This window comes from Lotus japonicus, chromosome 6 (genome assembly GCF_012489685.1).
Source record: "Lotus japonicus ecotype B-129 chromosome 6, LjGifu_v1.2".
Classification (NCBI taxonomy): domain Eukaryota; kingdom Viridiplantae; phylum Streptophyta; class Magnoliopsida; order Fabales; family Fabaceae; genus Lotus; species Lotus japonicus.
The window spans coordinates 18,943,847-18,968,482 of NC_080046.1; positions in this window are offsets into that span (position 1 = coordinate 18,943,847).

The following is a 24,636-nucleotide window of genomic DNA, read 5'->3' on the forward strand; positions in this document are numbered from 1 at the left end:
TTGACCCAGATGAACCTATCTTGGCTGACCCTTTACATGAGGCAGACCCTTTGGCTCAAAAAGCTCAAACTAACCCTGTCCATCAAGAGCCAGTTCAACCAGAACCAGAACAATCTGTGTCTAACCACTCTTCGGTTAGATCACCTCATCCTCTGGTTGAAACTTCTGATCCTCACCTTGGAGCTTCTGAACCACATGTCCAAACCTTTAACATTGGCTCTCCTCAAGGTGTTTCTGAGGCAAACAGTAGCAATCACCCAACCTCTCCAGAAACCAACCTCTCCATAGTTCCCTACACTTACCTCAGACCAACCTCTCTCTCTGAGTGCATTAATGTTTTTAATCATGAAGCTTCATTGATGCTACGCAACGTGCAAGGTCACACTGACCTGAGTGAGAATGCTGAATCTGTTGCTGAAGAGTGGAATAGTCTGAATACTTGGTTAGTGGCTCAGGTTCCTATTATGATGAGGCATCTGACTACAGAAAGGGATCAGAGGATCGAAGCTGCTAAGCAGAGGTTTGCACGCAGAGTGGCTCTGCATGAACAACAACAAAGAACTAAACTACTTGAAGTTGTTGAAGAAGCCAGAAGAAAGCAAGAGCAAGCAGAGGAAGCTGCACGTCAAGCATCAGCTCAAGCTGAACAAGCACGATTAGAAGCTGAGAGACTTGAAGCTGAAGCTGAAGCCCTTAGATTCCAAGCACTTGCACCAGTGATCTTTACTCACGCTGCTTCTGCTTCCATTCCAGCTCATCAATCTGCTCAGAATGTTCCTTCAAGCTCCACCCAGTCAAGCTCTTCCAGACTCGATCTCATGGAACAACGTCTTGATACTCATGAGTCTCTGCTGATGGATATGAAGCAAATTCTTATGGAACTTCTGCGTCGCTCTGACAAACCTTAGTATTAGGATCTCTTCGTTTTCTTTCTTAACTTTTTCTTATTCTAGTTTTAATTTATTTTACCTTGCATTATTTGCTATGCTTTGATCAGTTGTTGTTTATCATTGCACATATATATATATTTGACATTTTGTGTTTGCAAAATTTTCTTTTCTTTATTCATAATCATTATGATTTTACATCATACATCTTTTTCTTTTCCCTAAAATCTAGAATGGAGGATCCCTCCTCATTCTTTTGCACTCTTGGCGCTGCTCTGACCTCTCCTTCTCCAGACGATCCAATGAATATTGGATGTTGTTGAGATTGATGTTTAGCTCTTCCCTCTCCAGAATCTCTTCTGTTTTCTTGAGCTTCTTTTCAATGGTTTCCTTTTCTTCCAGCAGCCTCAGCTCAAGCTGGCTGAGCTCTTGAATTTCTTCCACGAAGGCAAGGAATTCCTTCAAGTCATTCTTCAGCTCTGGACAAAGGTCCTCCTCAAGCAGTGTCCTCGTCAGCTCTGGTATGGTCTTTGTACCATCTGGATGCCTTATGTTGAGAAACATGTCTTCCTCGAAGGCCTTCCTTCTGAGCTCTTCCAGTGCAACCATGTATGATGCCATTATCTTCCTTTTCTGGAATTGATCGAGTTGTGAAGCTTACCCTCATCTAACTCGCTTTATATAAGCTTCATTTGCTTCTTGGAAGTTATTGCTCCTACAGTTTCTCGAGGTTTAGTCCTTGGTAACTGAAGTTCTCTTTACTCCCGTGGCCGGTGGTGAACGTTCTTCTCCTGCATTAACTCCCTTCTTTAATTCGCTTAACTCTCATTCATGCATCGTTTATTTTCTCCATTTTCTTAAACTTAGACCTTCTCTAAGGGGGAGTACCTTGTACTTCAAACTAAGTTTTTCACACCCCATGCTTTATGCTTATGACAAAAAGGGGGAGTACACCCAGTTTTTGATGTGTAAGCTGTGTTAGTGTGATTTATTTTTATTTTGGAGAATTTAAGAGTTCCACCTTTATGACCATAGATGTGTCACTGGGCAAATACAAGGAATACATTTCACTTCTTCTGAAGTGATTATATTTGATTCTGATACCACTTATCGTTGACTCTGAATACTTATGCGCTCTGATTATTCTATTTCATCTATGTCATGCGCCTTCACTCTGAACTCTTACATTATTTAGCTTAGAATCAAGACATTTCTAACGTTTTCATTAAGTCTTAGATTCAGGGGGAGTTATGCTCAGAATCAAGCTGTGACTTGGATTCATAATGAGCAAGATAAACTATTCACATCAGGATAAGTCTTATTCTATATCTCTAAACTCTGAGTGAATTCAGTTTATTGTTTAAGAATTGTTCATCAAAATACTTAGTTTTGTCATCATCAAAAAGGGGGAGATTGTAAGATCAAGTTTTGATCGAGTAGTACAACTCTATGTTTTGATGATTACAAGTTAACTTTTGAGTATGAACAATTATGGTACTCTAACGTGTTTTTCTGAGTGTGCTATTTACAGGCTCTGACCTCAATTCAATCTCACACAAATCAGAAGCACTGTGCATAAAGAGTGACCCAAGCAACGCTTTCGCAACATCTATGTTCACTCTGAACAGTAGAAATGCTTCAGAAGATCTGAAGTTATACAAGCTCTGATATAGACTCAGTCACTTGAAGTTCTGAAGATCCAGAAGTTCTGACAACCAAGAAACTCTGAAGGCTCATATGTTCTGATGGTGTAGAAGACTCTAAAGATCCAGAAACTGATTAGTGAAAACTCTGATGTCCAGAAGCAAGAAACTCTGAAGACCATGTACTTCCCTCTGAGTTCAGAATTAGAAGATACAACGGTGAGAAGATCTGTGCTTTCCCTCTGACTCTGATCAACCGGCTTCACAAGTTCCAACATGAAGCATTCCCCTGATCAGAAGTCTCCTAGGTTTAAAGGTCAAGTCACTATCCAAGTAAAAAAGCATATGTACTTTCCTGATGACCTACCTAACGTTCTCAGCCACAGCAGAAGCGGGAATTTCCAGAACTGCCCTCCAACGGTAGCATTTCCATGCAGCGTTCAAACCCTAATCCTTGGAGTATAAATAGAGGCTGAAGATTGAAAGATGCGGTTGGAAGAATTACACACGCGCAAGCTATATTCAAAAACTTCTAAGCATTCTTTCATCTGAATTCATTGTGTTTACTATTAGCTTTTCAGAAGCAAATCTCTTGTAAACATTCTTTCTTAAACAGTTTGTTTAGTTACCTTTAGGAGATCAAGGTTGATCGGATCCTAGAGAAGACTAAGAGAGTGAATCTTAGTGTGAGCTAAGTCAGTGTAATTGTTAGTCACTTGTAGGTTTCAAGTGCAGTTGTAACACTTTACCTGATTAGTGGATTGCCTTCATTCTAAGAAGGAAGAAATCACCTTAACGGGTGGACTGGATTAGCTTGAGGGATTTATCAAGTGAACCAGGATAAAAATCCTTGTGTGCTTTTCTATCTCTTATCTTTAGCACTTAGTTCTCGAAAAGATTTGTTGAAATCTTTAAGGTGGAAGTTTTATCTTGAAAACGTTATTCAAACCCCCCCTTTCTACCGTTTTTCATACCTTCACTGTAGACTGCTGAAGGGGCTAAGGTGGGCCTGGCAACTTATCTGCTGCTGGGCGATGTTGAGTACTGGTGGAAGGGTACCAGAGGAATTATGGGAGCTAACCACGAAGAGGTGAATTGGAACTCTTTCCGTGCTGCATTTCTAGAGAAGTACTTTCTAACTAGCGCTCGAGACGAGCGGGAGGCCCAATTTCTGACCCTTTGTCAAGGGAGCATGACCGTACCTGAGTATGCTTCCAAGCTGGAATCATTGGCTAAGCACTTCCAGTTTTTCAACAACCATGTTGATGAACGCTACATGAGTAAGCGGTTTCTGAATGGGCTGAGAGCAGACATCGAGGATTCAGTGAGGCCGTTGGGGATTATGCGATTTCAAGCTTTGGTGGAGAAGGCCACATAGGTGGAGCTGATGAAAAATAGAAGGATCAATAGAGTTAGCAAGTGAATTTTGCTCAGTTGAATAAGAATCCAATGATTAAGATTGACTTAAGGAGTTGAAAATCATGTATGAATAAGGGATGTAGTGGTGATAGCAGTTACGATAGTAGTTAAACCTCAGTAGGTTGGAGGATCGGATGATAAAATGACTAGTTAAGGCACTTGAGGTATAGTTATGAATTGATCTTCTAGAGGATAAGTCTCGATTTATGCGAAGCGTTAGGGATTTCAGTAAGTGTAAATTGGTTTGAGTGAGGAAGGTTTTGAGGACGAAGACGATAATAATGGATTGTTAGATATTAAGATGAAGATTAGCTTATAAGTTGTTGATAAGTTAATGTTAAAGGGAATGAGTCTTGTGATGCACAAGGTATTAAGACTCAAGTTGAGTTTTAATTTGAATGGTGACTAAGTAGAAGATTGATTTCATGGTGCGAATGAGGATAATTACGAAGTTGGAAGTGACGTTAATGGACTAGTAGATTCCAAGGCAATAGTTTGTCTAGGAGTTATCAAGCGATCGAGTTGAGTTTTGGATCATTGTTGGTCAATTCGCAAGTGTACGAATACCTCCGGGTTTTAAAATATCGAACCACAGGGATTGTGAGTGAGAATTGTTGATTTAAGCCTAAATTTTGCAAGTTTCTAAAGCAATAAAATTCAGAAATTGGTTTTGGTTGTTTGTGACAAAATATTTGCAAAAGAGCAATGTTGATGAAGTTTGAAATAACAATTGATCGAAAATTGCCTTGGGTTGTTGATCATCTAATCCACCTTAGTCCACCTATCCTATGCATGCGAAACCTTGATTTAACTCTTGCTGCTATAGCCTATGTACTTACTAGTTGATTCCTCACAAAAGTAATTCTCTCAAATTGAAAGTTAAGCCCAATTCCTTGTGTACTTAAACATTCATAAGAGGTATGATAGCATGTATATTCAGGCCAACAAAACCCTACCCTCACTCTATGCCTAGAAGCAAGTATAGAAGGATCTATTTCAGTTCATGTCCCTAAATCATAACAAACTTCCATTTGATTAAAATCTAGTCTATAGCAAAGGTGCACCAAAGCTAAACATGCAAAAAGGAATTGAAATACAAGATTGAATCAAGACTCATGCATAGAGATAGGTTTAACAAACTAAGACTTCATAGAATCTCTTAACCCAAAGCAAAAAAAGTAAACTAGCCACTCATGGCTAGTGAATTCATAAAGAAAATGTAAAGAAAACCTGAGAAAAAAATACAAGTTGGAAGCCTCCCTTGGCCCGAAAGTTCTCCTCAGCTCTCAAACTTGATCAAAAATGAGTGAAATGTCCTAATGTCAAAGAAATTGGCCTAAGCCTTATTTATAGGCAAAATAAACGAGGCTGGGCGCTCAGGCGCCAATTCAGAGCGCCTGAGCGCCAATTGCATGTGGAAAAACATGCCTCTGGACCTAATTGGCGCCTAGGTGCCCATTCCCAGCGCCTAGGCGCTTAAGCTCGCCTGAAAAGGACTTTTTGGCTTCTGAAACTCCTCTTTTCAATCCTCTTTAAGTTCTCCATCAATTCCATGCTTCTTGGCCTTCTTTCTCCTTCAGTTTCTGCTCTCCACACCTAACCAACAAGTAAAGGAAGATTCTAGAAGCTCCAAGAGCTCATTAGCACAAGAGGTCCTTCACAAAACACAACAAAATCATGCAAGTCCTAAACTTTACTTAAAATGCAAGAAAACTCCCTATAAAACTACTAAATTACCAAAACAAAATAAAGACTAAAGAAAAGATAAAAATGCATGAGAATGCATGAGACACTACATGAGACTCAACAAAAAGACTCAAAACAAACAAAGAAATGACCCTAAAAACACTACTAAAATAGGGTCATCAATCATGAGTGAGCATCATGGGGACAAGTTGAGCATTCACTCCGGAACATAGAGATGTACCGAGTTTCTAATCAACATTTTGGACGAACAAAAGCAAAGGAACAAGTGGTTAATGTTGTGCGATTGCACGAATGCCAACAAATATTATTTCCAACGGAGACCCGACGCAAGTGGTCGAACCGGACAACATAGAGTTGGAAGATGATATGACTTTTGAGACGCCGTCGGCCAGCATTGGGGCTAGGAGAGTGAAACAATCGAGGAGAAAGCAGCGTGCTTTAGTGAAAGTTATTTGGAACAAAGACACGGACGGTGTTATATGGGAGTTAGAGGAAAAGATCAAGGAATGATATCCGGAGCTTTTTACTGAACCCTAAGTTTCGAGGACGAAACTTTCTTTTTGGAGGGTAGTAATGTAAGACCCAAGTTTTTAAGTTTAGAATAAGTGAATAAAATACCTATTTGCGATTAGGTTTGATGTATCGTGAAGGGAAACTTGAACAAGAGTTTATTGAATGGAATAAATTTATGAAGGAGAAAGTTCAGGAAAAGTCTAAGGATTGTATCAAAATCGATAAAAGTTATAGCACGACTAATATTCGTTTAAACCTAGGGCAAGAACACTAGTAAATAGCTAATTTACACTTAAAGACATGATGGAAACTAATTCCAAAAATCTTCAGAGAAATGTTAGAACTTCTCTTACTCCATCTATAACAAGCGTTTCGATGCGAAACCCTAGAATGTACGAACGTCCGATTCCAATCCTCGGAGGTTTGCCGAAACTAAAACCCTGATAGTTCAAGAAACCTAAAATCAACCGACGATGAAGACTTTTTCTATTCGGAGCTTCAAATGAAGATTCCACACGCGTACACCCATTTCTCCTGATGTTTCCAATCTTTCTTCAGAAGGAAGTTTTCTCTTCCGACATCCACTGCAAAAAGTAGTTTTTCGGGTAAAATAGATTTACACCGACTTTGGATTGTTTACCTAAATTCCAAGAAACCTCTTTTGAATTTTGGAATTCTGTCCCCAAAACCTATCTTAGAATTCACGGAGAATAAAGCCAGAAAAATCGAAATCGCGAAATTTTCATTTTCCCGCATTTTTCCATCCCCTATAAATAGGAGAAAAAAAATCAAAACTCTTCACCATTTCCATTGAAGAGGCCGCGAGCTTGAGAGGAGAGGGAGGAGAAAATATTTTCGCCATTTCTTGCTTGATCGTTGATTCAACAATTGCTACTTGAAGGTATCGAGGTATAGTTGCTAATCCTTACCTCTGATCGTCGTTTCCGTAGCTTTTTACTATGTCTTTCTGTACTCTTAGTTTTGAGGTTTTTGCAAAACTATCCATATAACTTCATCTTTCTATCTAAACATCTTCCCTACGTGCCCAAGAGCATGTTTAGCGGATTACATTTCGCCGATTCTCGACGAATTGCCGCCGAGTTTCAATTCTGCTCCAAATACCCATTTTTATACAAAGTTTCAACCTTTGGACTGAAAACTATCGACTTAGCTTAGCGCTAGTAGGATTAGTCGTCATAAACGTCGTTGGTGACGTCCCCATCCAGTTTGTTTTTCGAAATTCCAATTTTGAAATTCTGAGCTAAAAATATTGACCAAAATACCCCTGCGACAGTTTTTTATCCGATAATTTTTCCGAGTTTAGATTCACCTTAGTTACGACTAATAATAGCCTACGAACCAAGTTTGATCGAAGAAAAGTCGGCGCACACAATTAAAGTGTGTGGCCGTGAGCACCCTAGGGGAGGAAGAAAATTTCTTTTCGAAAACTCGTTCTATCGCGCTAGATTATCGTACAAGGAGTATGTGCTACTTCGTGTAACCTTAGTGAGTATGGATTGCTGAGTTCCTGACTGATTATGATGGAATTCTGTGGTTTTTGCTCTAAGCTTCATTTGAGGAGTTTCAAGGAGAAGGAGGCATAGAGTGTGAAGGAACGTTTGAGGAGAACGCTGGAAGAACTACAGGTGAGGGCTACTCACTGAACTATTAGTTAATGCTTTAGGTGTCGACGCATTCGACTTGATTTACTGTTTATGCACTTGTTTGTGTTTGACTGAGAAATGTTTTCTGAGGCTTCGGCTGACAATGATGATTATTCATCTATTGATTGTTTTTTAGATTGATTCACATGCTAAGTGCTACATGGTTAATCTAGGATGTGTGATAATTGCTCTATATGCTAAGTGCTACGTGGTTAATCTAGGATGTGTTGATATATGAGCCATGATTGTAGGACTGTGCTAATTTAACTATGCTATTACACATATATCTGTGGTACTGGAGAGTGAGGATAGCGGGCAGGTCATGCAAAATTTATTATGAGATTTTGGGAAAGTTTGACGGGACGAACGGAGGTTCGGGCCTTGTTATTGTTTTAGTGGATCGAGACATTCTCTGGGAGTTATTGGGATATGGGATCTTTGAAACTCATAAGGTTGCGATAAGACTAAATGGAAACTATTTTACAAGGAAAATTCATAAGACATTAAACAACCTCTGAACCTTTAAATAAATGATAACAATCTCAGATGAAAGCTTAGGGTTTGAATCTTAGTTTTGGAAAATGAGAAGTGTCGTCGAGTCCAAGTGTTTGAGGAAAACTAATAAGTTTGGAATATGTTGATACTCTTTTACTCGAGGAGCAGTTTTGTTGTGGGCTATCTAAAAGATAAGCCGAGAAACAGGTAGTTTCCGAGTATGTTGATACTCTTTGCTCGCTGAGCAGTTTTGACCATCGGATGGAGATGAGTCGGATGATTTGAGGAATCATCATGAGATACAGTTTATGCCTTCGGGTACAGTTTATGCCTTCGGGTAATTCGGGCATCGACGGGGGATATGATCGACCGTAAGTTTAGGATCGACCTGTTGATTGTCAGGCATAGCGGAGGGAAAAGTCGACCCGCAGGGTTAGGATTGTTCCGGCTTTGTCAAGGTTGTAAGTGACACTCGAGGGTTATGGTCGTCACAATGCCAGTGTTAGGACCGACTCGATCGTGCCCATCCTACTTCTTCCGGAACCGTTGAAATTGACGTTGCAATGACATATCATGCACTCTAACTATATTCTTTATGTGTTTTGATGATTTGATGTTGATAAACATCGTTATGTGTTTTGATGATTTGATGTTGATAAACATCGTTATGTGCTTTGATGATTGAATTGTATTAGAGATTTGATAACATGCTATGTTTAAACCTTAGGGTAGACAATGCAGAACTTATACGTATATATACAACATATATATATATATGTACCCCTTATACTTTACTTGTTGTCTTGTATTCTCTATACTATATTTCGTAAGTTGACCCTTGCATGTGCTACCTGTGTTTGGGGGGCTATGTATGCCCTTTTTGTCAGATGTCGTCGATGGATTCTTTCGTGATTCTTTGTCGTTCGGGGAAGACCCGGAGCGAAATGACTACTACTGAGCCTTCGACGTGGACTCGGACTTCATGCAGGATCAGATGAAGGTCGATGCTAGTGGTGTAGTATATCGGGTTTCGTGGTCATAGCTCTGACCTTCATTTCTTATTTTGGGGCAGGGTAGGTCCCCGACTATTAGATTTTTTATGTGGTTCCCTTCCATGAGGATCACAGGGAGTTTGTCGGACGTAGGAAGTCTTTTGGAGGCCGTTTTGGGCTGACTTACTTTCTTGGAGGACTGTATTATAAAACCTATGACTCTGTCTATGAGTTGCACTTATTTGCCTGCGGGCGCTACTTCCAATTAGTTGATGTTACTTTCCGCCACTTGAGGACACTCGTGGCGATGTTTTTAGTTGCAACAAGGGTCGTACTTATATCGTATGTTAGTCGCTGTTAATCGCGACTGGGTTGAGTCTTTATTTCGACAAGTCTATTTATATTTAATCAAAATGAAAAAAAATACCTGCTTTTCCGCCTTATTTTCTTTTTGGTTACTAAAGTGACGCCACCAAAATCGGGGTGTTACATACTACAAATGTTATAGAGCTTCCTTTCAACACAAATAGCTTGTATGGTAATTTTTGAACTCAAATAAATAGATGCTTGATAATGAGCTGATATTTTACTTGAAGAACTAAGCTAATGAATTTTATGAAGGAAGCATAACTTTAATCTCAACCATGACAATATATCTATCTCTTACATCAAATTCATGAAGGAAAACAGATTCTTGTTAAAGATTACCTAATTAAGCCTCTTATTTTTAGTTATATCTTAGGCATAAGAAAAGTATTTTATTGATATCCTTAACTAAGAACTCCTAACATATTCAGATTGGAACTATTAACATATTCATTTTAGTTGTCGACATTGATCCGTTCTAAAGGCCTATTACACTCTAATGGTCATGACTTGTGTCACAAAGTCAATTTAATGATTATCTTCAAAGAGCTAAGATCCTCCAATGTCATAGTTTTTTGAAAAAGTTAAAATCACTTCTTTTTCTGATTATAAAAGTCATGTAAAAATGAGAACTAACCAAATCAAAAGAGTTGAGAACAAAACAGAGCTGCAAATTGCATAAAACAACAGGTAGAAAAAACAAGTGCATTGTTTAAATACTAATGTTTCATAACCTACATTCAAGGAATGGAAATTTGCAACTGCTATATTTAGTTCTCATAACTGTTCAATTCTGCTCTAGATACTCATCTTATAGAAAAAAAAAAAACTTAAAAGGGACATGAGAAAAGATAAAAAGTCTTCTTCAGTTATATGACATACATCTAGTTCATATCCATGCCATCAACGGAGAAAGATCTGAAAAAAAATCATATAAAAAAGAAGAGGAAGCTAGAAACGGAGGAGACATGTTATAAGAAACCAAAACATCCTGCTCAATGTCAAACACCATCTCTATCTGAAAAAGCAGCACATTCAAACTTTGGTATTCAAATCAGTATGAACTAATTTTCCAGAAATTAAGTCTTTTTGCCGACATCTGCCAACTGTTATCACACACCATGAGAATCAAAGCCTTTTATGATGCTTATAAGTTACAGAGGCTAATTGAATATCACATATCTTAAAAAAATTATAGATTATGAATTTACCCTTTCTCCACCATTTAGTATTGAAACTTTCCTGCCAATCCCCTCAGATTTAAAATTACTATTATTCAAGTAACATACCTATGGAGATCTTTTTCTAAGCGAATGCACATTCAAGCTTAGTAAGGTAGTCAACAAAAACGAAAAAGAGAAGAGGGGGGGTTCATAGCTGAAAAATTCTAAATGAGAGGTGGGATTCAAACCTTCTGTAAGCTATTTATAATTACTCCAAGCAGTTCAGTTAGAGTTGCTGAACATGCATTTGTTGTTTATAGCTGAAAAGTGTTTAAAAATTCCTTTATATGTGTCTAAATTTGCCAATAATTCATGTATGCAACTTTCACTTGCAAATTGTACAAACCTTCTAAGAGAGTCCTCACTAATAGACCTTGAAAATCACAACAATATTTATCAGATGAGAGCTCAGTTGAAAAAAAAAGGAAAAATCATAAACATTGTTTGGGTACTCACCAGGATCAGCTGCAAGGTGCAGTTTTTATAATCACTCCAAAACAACATTGCATGAATGAAAAAAAGAATCACACTTAGAATCATAAAGAGGCAAACCAAATTTGCTAAGTTTCTTATACAATAAAAGATTACAGCAGTTGAAATTAAGTTTCATAGCAATAGTTTCCTGCCAAACACTATTAACATGAGAAATCAACAATTTTTTGTAAATATTTGCAGTAGGTCCCCCATAATGTTTGTTAGAAATATAGTTGGCCTTTCTCCTTATAACTTAAGCTGTTAAGTGATTTGTTCGTATCGTTCAATACCAAATCAATTATCAATGAAACCACAATAACTTCATTTCAAGCATGCTAAATAAATTCCCACCTCTCACTTCTTAAAAAACTAACTTAATCAATCATAAAGCTTCCCAGTGGATCATAAAGCTTAAGAAGCACATACTAAAAACACGGGGAAGGAGCAGGATTTGATAGCATAGACTTTTCTACAATATACAGATTTAATTACTTACAGAACATTCTTCATTGCATGCACTTCAGCATCTTCAGCCACATGGACTTCCTTCTACCTTCTTGGATCCCACTTCTTTCCAATCCGTTGACAACACTTGTAAGCGTGATAGGAGTTTGATATTTGAGAAAGATTAATGAAGAAGAAAGTTCAGGAATTGCTCGAGGAATGTTGCGTTGTTGCTTTCGGAGCTAGTGCGAGTCGTCTGCACACCTGCCTTATGGCGAGCGTGTCCAGTATAGGCTATATCGCTTTTAGAGCAACGTTTTAAGTGAGATTTCGAACTCTTGGAAAATTTAAAGGTTCTCTTTATTTTTCCTTCGATCAGCGTTTCATTTCGGAACTCTGGACTGTACGCATGATAGTATTCACTTTTCGGAAGTCCGCCGACGCTAATTTCTTTGCTTCAGAACCCTAGATTCGAGCGATGGATGAAGACTTTTTCTATTCGGGACTTCTAACGAAGATTCCGTTTGCGTAGCCAGATTTTTTTCGACGTTTCCAATCTTTCTTCAGTAGGAAGTTTTGTCGTTTCAGCATCACAGCAAAAAATAGTTTTTCGGGACAGACTAACTTACACCGCTTTTGGGATTTTAGATATCGTTTTTCCCAAATCTTAGGTATTTGTTTTGAGTTCGGGAATTCTGACGCCAGAATCTCTCTTAGAATTCCTCGGTGAACGTGCTGCAAAAATCGGAATCGCGAAATTTTCATTTTCCCGCGATTTCACCCGCCTATAAATAGCTCGAAAAAGCAAAATCTTGCCATTTTCTTTCCTCCAAGGCCGCGAGTTCTAGGGAGCAAGGGAGAAGAAGATTTTTCACGAAAACTTGACCAATCTTCGTGCAGTTCGTCCCTACTTCTAGGTATCGAGGTAACTAGCATGAATCCTACTTCTGATTACTGTTTCTGTTGCGTTTCTGAAGTCGTTTCTGTGCTCACAGTTTTGAGCTTTTTCTAAAATTGTCCGATTTCTTCGATTTCTTGCTTGGGTTATGTTCTCTAGGTTCCCAAGAGCCTAAAACCTCTGCCAGTAAACGCTGATTGTGATTCTGTTGATCAAGATCTGAAAAACTGATTCAAAACTCTTTTTGTCTCACATTTCGAAACTTTATTGTCAAAAAGACATAATCTGACTTCGTGCCTTTAGGATTTGTTGTCACGAATGTTATGAGGATCGATGCTGTCAAATTTGTTTTCAGAACTGATAACTTTGAAGTTTTGAGCCTTTATTTTGGACCAAAATGCCCCTGGATAGCCGTATTTCGACCCGATTGTTCGAAAATTGTTCTGACAGTTTCTTTGCCTTAGTTTTACCCTAAAACTACCTTGTGAATTGATTTGGTCGAAGAAAAAGAGCCGAAGCCCTTTTTCCTTTGTGGCCGTGACCTTGTAGTGTTGGGGAGGGAGTTTTCGTTTTCGAAAACTTGTCTTTTCGTACCCGATTGTCGTATTCTGAAGCTTTAATGCTTTGTCTATCGTTTATGTGTTGTTTTGTGATCGAACTAATCGATATTGTTTGGATTCTGCTTTTTTTTCTCCGAGGTTCAGTTGAAGGAACTTTGGAAGGTTCAGAGCACTTAAGTGAAGGAGCTTGTGATTTCGAAGCTGGATCAGCTCGAGGTTAGGGCAACTTACATATATTAGCTATGATTGCATGATAGGCGTCGATAAATTCGACTTATGCTTTATTTGATGTTGTTTATGATGATGAGTTGATGTTATGATGCTTTTCCATAACTTGTGATATTGTGATATTGTTGGATTGTGCGTTATGACGCGACTTCGGAGTGGAGATTCATTGATCTGGTGATCTTTGATATTTCGGGTTGGATGAACAACCCTAGGCAAGTCCAAATGTGGGGTTTGAGACTTAGCCCTTTGTTGGTATTCGTTGGTTTACTTAGACTTTCCCCGGGAAATGTATTTTGGGTGGTTGATTTTTGAAAAATTAGAATGATAGAGCTTTAAAAACTAAAGACTTGGGAAACTTAGACTTTGAGAAATAAACTCATAACCTGACTAATCTGAATTGAAATCATTTGTTATTAACGTTTAAGTATAGGAAAACTGAAGGGGTAAATATTTACGAAAGACGGGGAAAAGTCGACCTTTGTTGTGAGATTTGGAATCGGGAAAGCCACTAAGGTGAGCTATGGTGATGATTGAAAGTCACCGAGTACTCTAGTACTCTTGGGAGTGTTGTTCGAGTCGTGCTGTATTGACCGGCACAGACTCTGGGCTTTGTTTGTGGGTTTTGTGGTGGGAGTTGTGTTGTATTGATCGACACTAACTCCGAGTCGTGTTGTATTGACCGACACTGACTCTGCTTTGATTTTGGGTTTTGTTGTTGGGGTTGTGTTGTATTGACCGACACTAATCCCTTGGGTTATCTTGTTGTTGGAGCTGTGTTGTATTAACCGACACTTAGCGCTCTTGTTCATTGGGCTGTGTTGTATTGACTGACACTAGACCCTTGTGTATTCTTGTTGGTGGAGTTGTGTTGTATTGACCGACACTTACTCCGAGTTGTGTTGTATTGACCGACACTAACTCATGGTTTTGTTGAGATTGGGTTGTGAGCTAAACACTTTCGTGGTAAGGGCGATTTGTTGTTTGGCTAACCATATTGCATCAATCGGGTGAATAACGAGAATGGTTCACCTGTGCATATCATGGTGAATAACGGGAATGGTTCACCTTGCATAAATGATGAATAACGGGAATGGTTCATCATATGGTGAATAACGGGAATGGTTCACCAAGGATGAATAACGGGAATGGTTTATCCAGGATGAATAACGGGAATGGTTCATCCATAGTGAAGAACGGGAATGCTTCACTTGTGGCGAACGGGAACGCGTCACAAATCCGGATTCATATTGTGCATTTCACGCATACATTCATTCTGACTTGAATTGTGTGCTGTTTGATTTATTGAAGCAATGTTAGAGCCATAACATGCTAGGATTGTTTATATATATATATATATATATATATATATATATATATATATATATATATCAACATATATCTATACCCCATATCACATGTTGAGTGTATATCTACGTATTTCTGTGAGTTGACCCTAGCGCCTTGGCTTTGGTTTCATGTTTGTGTTTGGGCGGTCGGCCTGCTGCCAGATGTCGACGGTGGATTGGGTTTCGACGGTCTCTCCCTCGGGGGGGATCAGGTTTGAGTTGGAGGACTGTACTGACGAGCGTGGACGTCTGACGAAAGGAGTTTTACGACGCATGGAGCTGAGCTTCAACTTGCCGTCTTCAGTTTGCTGTGGACTCGGTTATGTGAGCAGTGAAGGGAGGGTAGGTTTAGGCAGGCGTCATATTTTGTGTAGAGCTCTGATTCGTCTTACTTTTGGGACAGGGTAGGTTTCCGACGCATGGCTTTTCGTGTGGTTCTCTTAGTGAGGGATCACAGTGAGTTAGTCGGACTGTAGGGGTTTTGCTTAGGCCATTTTGAGGCCGACTTTCTACTAGTGGGTTGTAATTATAAACTTTCTTACTCACACTTCTGGGTCTGTATATATTTGCCTGCGGGCTTACTACTTTGGAGTCACTGCGAGTGCGCGTGACGGGAGAGTGCAGCTGAGGCTGTACAAGTGTTTATATTGTTTATCGGTTAGTTTAGTTGTTGGGTTTTGTCTTTATTTCTTTATCGCTTTTATTTACAGGAATCAAACGGAAAAAAAAATTACCTGTTTTCCGCGTAAAGTTTATTTTTGGTTACTAAAGTGACACCTGGAAATCGGGGTGTTACAACACTATTCTAATTGGCTCCAGTTGCAAAGTAGCATAGTTGATAAAGAAGGCAAAGGAATAATAAATGTTAATAATTTTAGAAGAAAACTAAGAACAATATCATAGGAACCAATGTCCATGAATTTCAAAGCAAGCACAAAATGGTCATCTCACAAATGACTTGCTCATTGCTCTTCGCTTGTCCTCATATGTATTTTGATAAATATCACAGAAGAATTTATTCAAAGCAGTATCACCATCCAACTTTTCTTCTTTCTCCTGAAAGATACACCACCATTAGGTAAATATTATTTATATAAGTAATAAGATGATCAAGTTAACAACCGAATTAGTTCATGATGTATACTGTTCTAATTTTGTTGGGAAAAAAACACTAAATATGGTTATATTTAGGTCCTCTACTTTAACCAAAAAATTTCCCCAAGTTCAAATTACAACACCTTCAGTTTTCAAATCAAATGCAACAGAGAGATTGAAAAGTTAACTAATTTTGCTGACATAATTGCACTATTTTAAACCATAAGGACAAACCTGTATAAATTGAAACTACTTAAAATGGAGCTTTTATGAAATAAGGCGGTTCACTAAACTTATCTCTTATTACTAACCTTGTTAGTCAAGGACCAAAAATAGAAACCAATCTTTGTCTTGTATACATTGCCCTCAAGCAATTCACTTGTGAATTTTCTAATATGGTTTTTCTTGATAAAAGACTCAATTTTCACACCCTATAACAACGATATCAATTTGAATTAAATGAATGTAAGAACTGAAGGACGCACAACTATAGATATAAAACAAAAACAAGACAAATATATAACCTCTGTATCAATTAAGGATGAGATGAATAGGATATGGTCTTGAGGAATCACATTTCATTGCTGCGGAGGAGATTCACAGGTCCAGCCATAAAAGCCATCAGAATCAGTATAACTCACAACAACTTCAGATGCAAGTGAGATAGATAGCGGAAAAATCAGTGACCTTGATGATCTTGAGGAGTGAAATGATGACAGAAAACAAAAACTGATAGCCATCTTAAAAAGAACTTGTTTGTGCTCAAGCTTAGCAAATCTTAGAATCGTCCTGTGAAATAAAAGTACTTAATTCAGGATTAAAGAAATTTGACATGCTTTTGTTACAATCTACTACAACTTGATATTGATAAGCAAACATGTACAAAACACTGAGATAACAAAAAGTAACCTCAGAATCAATGAGGACAAGTTGCAAGGCATATGGTTTAGTAAGTTCACCATTAGGAAACATCTCCCACTTCATAATAAACCTTGCTCTGATCTACTTCTCTCTCAGGGCATAAGCTTCAAATTGAATTCTAATGTGCAAACATTGGGAAATAAGTGGAAATAAGGGGTGGTTTAACAGAAGGGAAAATGGGATATGGGAAAGCAGATGATGAGGGGTTCACAACATGGGGTATTTATAGCAAAATTGAACATATTTGCTGGCAGAACTACAACTCTATCAGCTGTAGGTACTTGAGTCTATAAAATGTGTATTCAAAAATGCAAATTAGAACAAAAAATGAAGGGAATTCAAATACAGATGAATGAAGGTACGAAAAAATCAAAGGAAATTCGTGACATTTATGGTGAATTAGACTACTTACTGATTCAGCCAAGATTTACTCCTTGGAACTGTAATGAAATCTGGAATATAGAGAGAAGGATGATCAAGCAACATTAGATCGATGGAGGTGTTGGACCATGAATGGAGCCACCGAATCGGCGTAACAGTGCAATCGGAGAAGACAGAACTGATGGATTGGTGAGGAGTGGGTGGAAAGAGGAACGAAAACACAGAATCAGTGCTAGGGTTTCGGATTGATGTGGAGAAAAAGAAGGTTGTGGACAAGAATTCACGAAATCAGAGGGTGACGACTGGTACGGCAGAGTGGGTAGAGAGGGAGAGGAACACGCAAAAGCAATGGGTTGATGAGAGATGGTGATGAACAGTGACGAAGTGCAAACGACGTTGTTTTGCACTGGCTGGGTGAAAAAAAAACAAAATGGAAATTTGGTCAAAGAAGGAGACGTGTCGGAACGTAATTGGCTGTTATTTAGCTACAGTAGTGGAAGATTAAGAAGTAGTAGATCTGTTGTTGGTTGCGCCAGCAGAATAAGATAACACTATCATATCTTCTATCCTATCATGTCCATCATGTGTAAAAGTTATCCTGAGGGGGAGTTAGGATAGAACAGGATAGGATACCAGTTATATATTTTCTTTCAGTATCCTAACTCCAAATTAATTTATTTCAATATTATATAATTTATAATAATATTAATTAATAAATATAAAAATATTAATTTAATTAAAATAAAAAATAAATAAAATTACTATTCATAAATAGTAAAATAGACTATTTACTTACAAATATTGATTTATTAATAGTAATAAACTAATTTAATATTTTCATCTCCTATTATTTAAAAATTATTTATCTACTTTATACTTCCTCCGTTCCTATTTATAAGAACCAAACTAACATTTCACGCCCCTTAATAAAGTGGTTGGTAGTATTAAATTTGTTCAAATTTATCCCAACTTTCCAAAACTACCCCATATTACTATTTTTTTTCATTTCTATTTATCATTAATGAGTTGCATAGTGGAAAGTGTTGTTCCTTTGTTGTCATCAATTTTGTTAAAAACAACCTGATGTCCTAGCCGATGTTGTGACATCTGCCTTGATGAAGGCCAGGACATCCGCCCCTGCTGGCATGCAAGTGGGTCCCTTGTGGTTATGCTTTATGGTATGATCTGTGCTTACTTGAAGGTCAAGTAACTGTGTGTTGGGAGCCAGTTGCGGGTTGTTATTGTTGAAGCAAATCTGTGATTAAAAAGATTTGTTTCTATTATTACTTGTTGATCACTCATATCAGATCTTGAAAGATTCTCTGCTGATATGAGTTGGATCAAAGTGTTCTTCAGCCCAAATAAACCCTAGCCGCCTCTGCTGAAGTATATATTGACAAAGACCTGAAGCTTGAAGTCGATCGAGAGAATTACCTTGAAGATCAAGTGTTCTTAAGAGTGTAAGTTGTTCTTTGTCTTTGTTAGTTGTGAACTCGTCTTGCTCACTGATTCTATAAAGTAAGACTGAGTTCTGTTTTGTGTTTGAGTGTCAAACAAACCTTGTGTTATTGTTGTTACCAATCACTGTGGCAGTGATTGAGGAAAAGTGAGAGGGGCTCTCATACTTAGGCTGTGGTTCTAAGTAGAATACCACTGGGTAGATTAGGTTAAGAACAATGAACTTGATGTGTTCATGTGTGTCTGTAATACCTAGTTCTTGAGATAGTGGAATTCCTTTTCATTGGGCGAAAGCTAACCAGATGTAGGTGTAGTTTCACCGAACTGGGTTAACAACTTCCTGTGTCTTGTTTCTTTTAGTTGTTTGTTGTTTTGTGTTCATGCCTTTCAGTCATATGATGTTCTAATCGATTGTCCCAGCATCGTGCAGGACATTTGTTCTAAGGGATCTAGAATTTCAATTGGCATCAGAGCAGGCACCCCTGTTCTGTGTGGGTGAGCTCCAGGGAGATATTTTCTTGATCTCATGGATAATAAGGAGGGAGGATCGATCAACAGGCCACCAATCCTGGATGGCTCCAATTATGATTACTGGAAGGTTCGAATGATAGCCTTTCTCAAGTCTATTGATATCAAAACTTGGAAGGCTGTTGTCAAAGGCTGGAAGCATCCTGTCAAAGCTCAAGCAGAAGGAAGTACATCTACTCCTGAAGAAAAACCTGAGGATGAATGGACAAGTGCTGAAGAAGAAGCTTCTCTGGCAAACTCAAAAGCAATGAATGCTATCTTCAATGCAGTGGACAAAAACATGTTTAGATTGATTAATACTTGCACTGTTGCCAAAGATGCTTGGGAGATTTTGAAAACAGCACATGAAGGTACAACCAGGGTGAGGATGTCTAGACTCCAGATGCTTACTACTCGTTTTGAGAACTTGACAATGACAGAAGATGAGACTATTTCTGAATATCACATGCGTGTGCGTGATCTGTCAAATGCTTCATTTGCTCTGGGAGAACCTATGTCAGATGAAAAGCTTGTGAGGAAAATCTTGAGATCTGTAACCAGCAAGTTTGCAATGAAGGTCACTGCGATTGAAGAAGCTCAAGATATCAGCAGTTTGAAAGTGGATGAGCTGATTGGTTCTCTGCAGACTTATGAGTTAAAGTTGGGTGAAAAACCTGAAAAGAAGATCAAAAGCATTGCTTTTGTATCCAACACCACTGAAGGAGATGATGCTGATAGTGAAAGTGAGAATCTATCTGAAGCTCTGGCACTTCTTGCTAGAAAATTCAACAGAGCTCTAAGGAAGATAGACAGAAGGACTAGGCCAAATGTCCAAGACATTAAGTCTGACAACTCTAAATCCTACAATTCCCAGCGAAAGGTCAAAGAAGAGGACAAATCAGGCCTAAACAAGGGTGTTCAGTGTCATGAATGTGAGGGTTATGGTCACATTAGATCTGAGTGTGCAACCTACTTGAAGAAACAAAAGAAAGGCATGGTAGTGACATGGTCAGATGAAGATACTGAGGATGAGGAAGAGTTAACTGCCAACAAGGTTAATGCCTTTTCCGGAGCTGTCAATGACTCAGATTCCAGTGGCGATGAAATGACATTTGAGGATTTGGAAGAGACTTACAAACTCCTACATGTTAAATGGAAGGAAACTTGCAAACATCTGAAGGAGCAAGAAGATGAGATGAAACAAGTTAAGACTGAAAATGAAAACCTAAGGGAGACCATTGATAAACTGCAAGATGATTTGGATAAATGGAACTCAAAATTAAAGGATCTTGAAACTGTTGAAAAAGCCAAGCTTCTGTTAACTATAGCTGATCTTCAAGAGAAAGTAGCTACATTGACAGCCAAACTGGAAAATACCTACAAGTCAGTGCGTATGCTGAACAGTGGATCTAATATGCTTGAAGAGATTCTGGAAGAAACAAGCAAGCAAGGAAAGAGTGTTAAAGGCATTGGTTTCAGTTACCAGTCTGAGAGTAGAGGAAATCAGAAAGCATCAAGGAAGTTTGTAAGAGCTAAGGAAAACTCTGAGTTTAAAAACCCAGAGTACTATCAGAGGTCAAGCCCGATGTCACAACATATGCCTCCACATCCTACTACTCAGAAGGCTACTGCTCAAATTCCATGGAGATGTCATTATTGTGGTAGGTTTGGTCACATTAAGCCCTACTGCTTCAAGCTATACGGATATCCTCAGATCCAGAAGGTTCTCAAGACATCTAAGAAAGCTTGGGTACCCAAAGGAGAAGTTTCATGTCTTATAGCACACACATCCTTTAGAGTCTCATCAAGTGAAGACTGGTATTTTGATAGTGGCTTCTCAAAACACATGACTGGGAATAAGGAGTATCTGGAAAATCTCAAGGAATACTCCAGTAAATCAGTCACCTTTGGAGATGGTGCTAAAGGAAAAATCAAAGGCATTGGGAAGTTGGTAAACTCTGGATCTCCTAGTCTGAACAACGTTCTTCTTGTCAAGGGGTTGACAGCAAATCTAATCAGTATAAGTCAGTTGTGTGATCAAGATCTGGATGTGAAGTTTAGCAAGACTGAATGCATGGTTACCACTAGTGATCAAGAGATTGTGATGAGAGGTGTCAGGTCCAAAGACAATTGCTACATGTGGATTCCACAAAAGAAAGCCCAAGTGTCTAGATGTTTGATATCAAAAGTGGATGAGTTGAATCTATGGCACCAACGTTTAGGTCACATCAATCTCAAGAGTATGCAGAAAGTTATCTCTAAAGATGCTGTACGAGGGCTACCAAAACTGAAAATAGATGAAGAAAATATATGTGGAGAATGCAAGATTGGAAAGCTGACCAAAACATCTCATGCAAAGCTTCAGCATCCAACTACAACAAAAGTCCTTGAACTTCTTCACATGGACTTGATGGGACCCATGCAGGTAGAAAGTCTAGGAGGTAAGAAATATGTTTATGTCTGTGTTGATGATTATTCCAGGTTCACATGGATTGACTTCATGAAGGAAAAATCAGAAACCTTTGACATATTCAGAAGGCTATGTCTGAAACTTCAAACTGAGAAGAATTGCTCTATAGTAAGAATCAGAAGTGATCATGGAAGAGAGTTTGAGAACTCCAAATTCTCTGACTTCTGTGATTCAGAAGGAATAAGCCATGAATTCTCAGCTCCAATTACACCTCAGCAGAATGGAATTGTTGAAAGGAAAAACAGGACTCTTCAAGAATCCACCAGGGTTATGCTTCATGCAAGGAAGATTTCCAACAAGTTCTGGGCAGAAGCCATGAACACAGCCTGTTACATTCACAATAGAGTAACCATTAGAGCTGGAACCACAGTCACTCTATATGAACTCTGGAAAGGAAGGAAGCCAACTGTGAAACACTTTCATATCTTTGGGAGTAAATGTTATATTCTGGCTGATCGTGAACAAAGAAGAAAGCTAGATCCTAAGAGTGATGAAGGAATTTTCATGGGATACTCTACAAACAGCAAAGCTTACAGAGTGTACAATGTCTCTATTGATGATCAACCAAATGAAAGAGAAGACACTGGTGCAACTGAAGATGATGATGGTCCACATGTCACAGCCGATGTCCCAACTATTGACCTCGACATTGAATCAGAAACCAGTTCTGATGAGCAAGATCACCAGATGACCCCTGCAAATAAAGCTCCATCGATCAGAATTCAAAAGAATCATCCTCAAGAGAATATTATTGGTGACCTCAAAGAAGGAGTTACTACCAGGGCTAGAAGCTACATTGCTCATGAATGTTTTATATCCAAGGTAGAACCCAAGAATGTCAAGGAGGCTCTGACAGATGAATACTGGATAAATGCTATGCAAGAAGAACTTGATCAATTCAGAAGAAATGAAGTATGGGATCTCATTCCGAGGCCTGAGGGAGTAAACATCATAGGAACCAAGTGGATTTTCAAGAACAAGTCAGATGAGAATGGTGTAGTAACTAGAAACAAAGCAAGACTGGTGGCTCAAGGATATACTCAGATTGAAGGAGTAGACTTTGATGAAACCTTTGCTCCAGTGGCTAGGTTGGAATCCATAAGACTTTTGCTTGGTGTTGCCTGTCTTTTGAAGTTCAGATTATTCCAAATGGATGTTAAAAGTGCCTTTCTAAATGGTTATCTGAATGAGGAAGTTTATGTTGAACAGCCAAAGGGATTCACAGATCCACATCATCCTGAACATGTCTACAAACTCAAGAAAGCCCTGTATGGATTAAAACAGGCTCCTAGAGCTTGGTATGAACGCCTTACAGAGTTTCTGGTGAGCAATGGTTATTGCAAGGGAGGAATAGACAAGACATTATTTGTGAAAAATGAAAGAGGAAAACTCATGATTGCACAGATATATGTTGATGATATTGTGTTTGGTGGGATGTCGAACACGATGGTGGAACATTTTGTCCAACAAATGAAGTCAGAGTTTGAGATGAGCTTAGTTGGTGAATTGAACTACTTTCTGGGACTTCAGATCAAACAAATGGAAGACTCAATGTTTATTTCCCAGAGTAAGTATGCTAGGGGCATCGTCAAGAAATTTGGACTTGAAAAATCTGGACATAAAAGGACTCCTGCTGCTACACATATCAAGCTGTCTAAAGACAATCAGGGAGAGGATGTTGATCAAAGCTTATATAGAAGCATGATTGGAAGTTTGTTGTACCTCACTGCTAGCAGACCTGACATTACCTTTGCTGTTGGTGCTTGTGCAAGATATCAAGCTGCTCCAAAGACCAATCATCTCTTACAAGTGAAAAGAATCATTAAGTACATAAATGGTACTTGTGACTATGGGATTCTTTATACAAATGATACTAATTCTTCTCTTGTAGGGTATTGTGATGCAGATTGGGCAGGGAGTGCTGATGATAGAAAGAGTACATCTGGAGGGTGTTTCTTCTTTGGAAACAACTTAATCTCTTGGTTTAGCAAGAAGCAAAACTGCGTGTCTTTATCCACAGCTGAAGCTGAATATATAGCTGCTGGAAGCAGTTGTACTCAGCTTATTTGGATGAAGCAGATGCTCAAGGAATACGAAGTTAAGCAAGATGTCATGACATTGTACTGTGACAATTTGAGTGCTATCAATATTGCCAAGAACCCTATACAACATAGCAGAACCAAACACATAGATATCAGACATCACTTCATCAGGGAATTAGTGGAGGATAAAATTGTTACTTTGGAACATGTCCCCACAGAGAGACAATTGGCTGACATCTTTACCAAACCCTTAGATGCTGCTACATTTGACAAATTAAGAGGAAATCTTGGGATTTGCCTCTTCGAAGAAGCATAGCAATTAAAGCCCCTTTTCTGTCTAACGGCTAGTTTCCTCGTAACTACCATTAACTGCCGTTGTGACATCATTGCTTCCTTCTCACTCAACTGCTATATAATCATCACCAATGACTTCATCACAATCTCACCACAAGTTGCCAATCTTGCTCTAACAATTTCTGATTCTCATCACTTACATTTCTCTCAATTTCTTGTTTTTGTTCGTTTGCTTTACCAGTTCATCATGTCTTCAAGCAAGAAAGAGTCTGTGAAAGGAAAGATAGAGAGAACTGCTGGTGGTGCTAGGGTTATGGGTTTGCACACAAGTTCTTCCTCTCAATCTAAGAAGAACTCAAGAACTCCTTCCAAGAAGCACTACAAGTCTCATGCAACCCCAATGCAAAACCCAGAAGCCCCTGTGCCTGAGGAAGTCTCCAATACTTCTGTCTCTGCAAATGTTGAAGACGATGTCGCGACATTGTCTGATAAGCCTGCCAAGGAAGTTTCACTCTCAAAGGATTCTTCCTCTTCATCCAAGAGTTCTGATTCCAAGGCTGCAAACTCAATGGATGTTTTGTCAGAGGAATCGATGAAGACCCCTCCCAT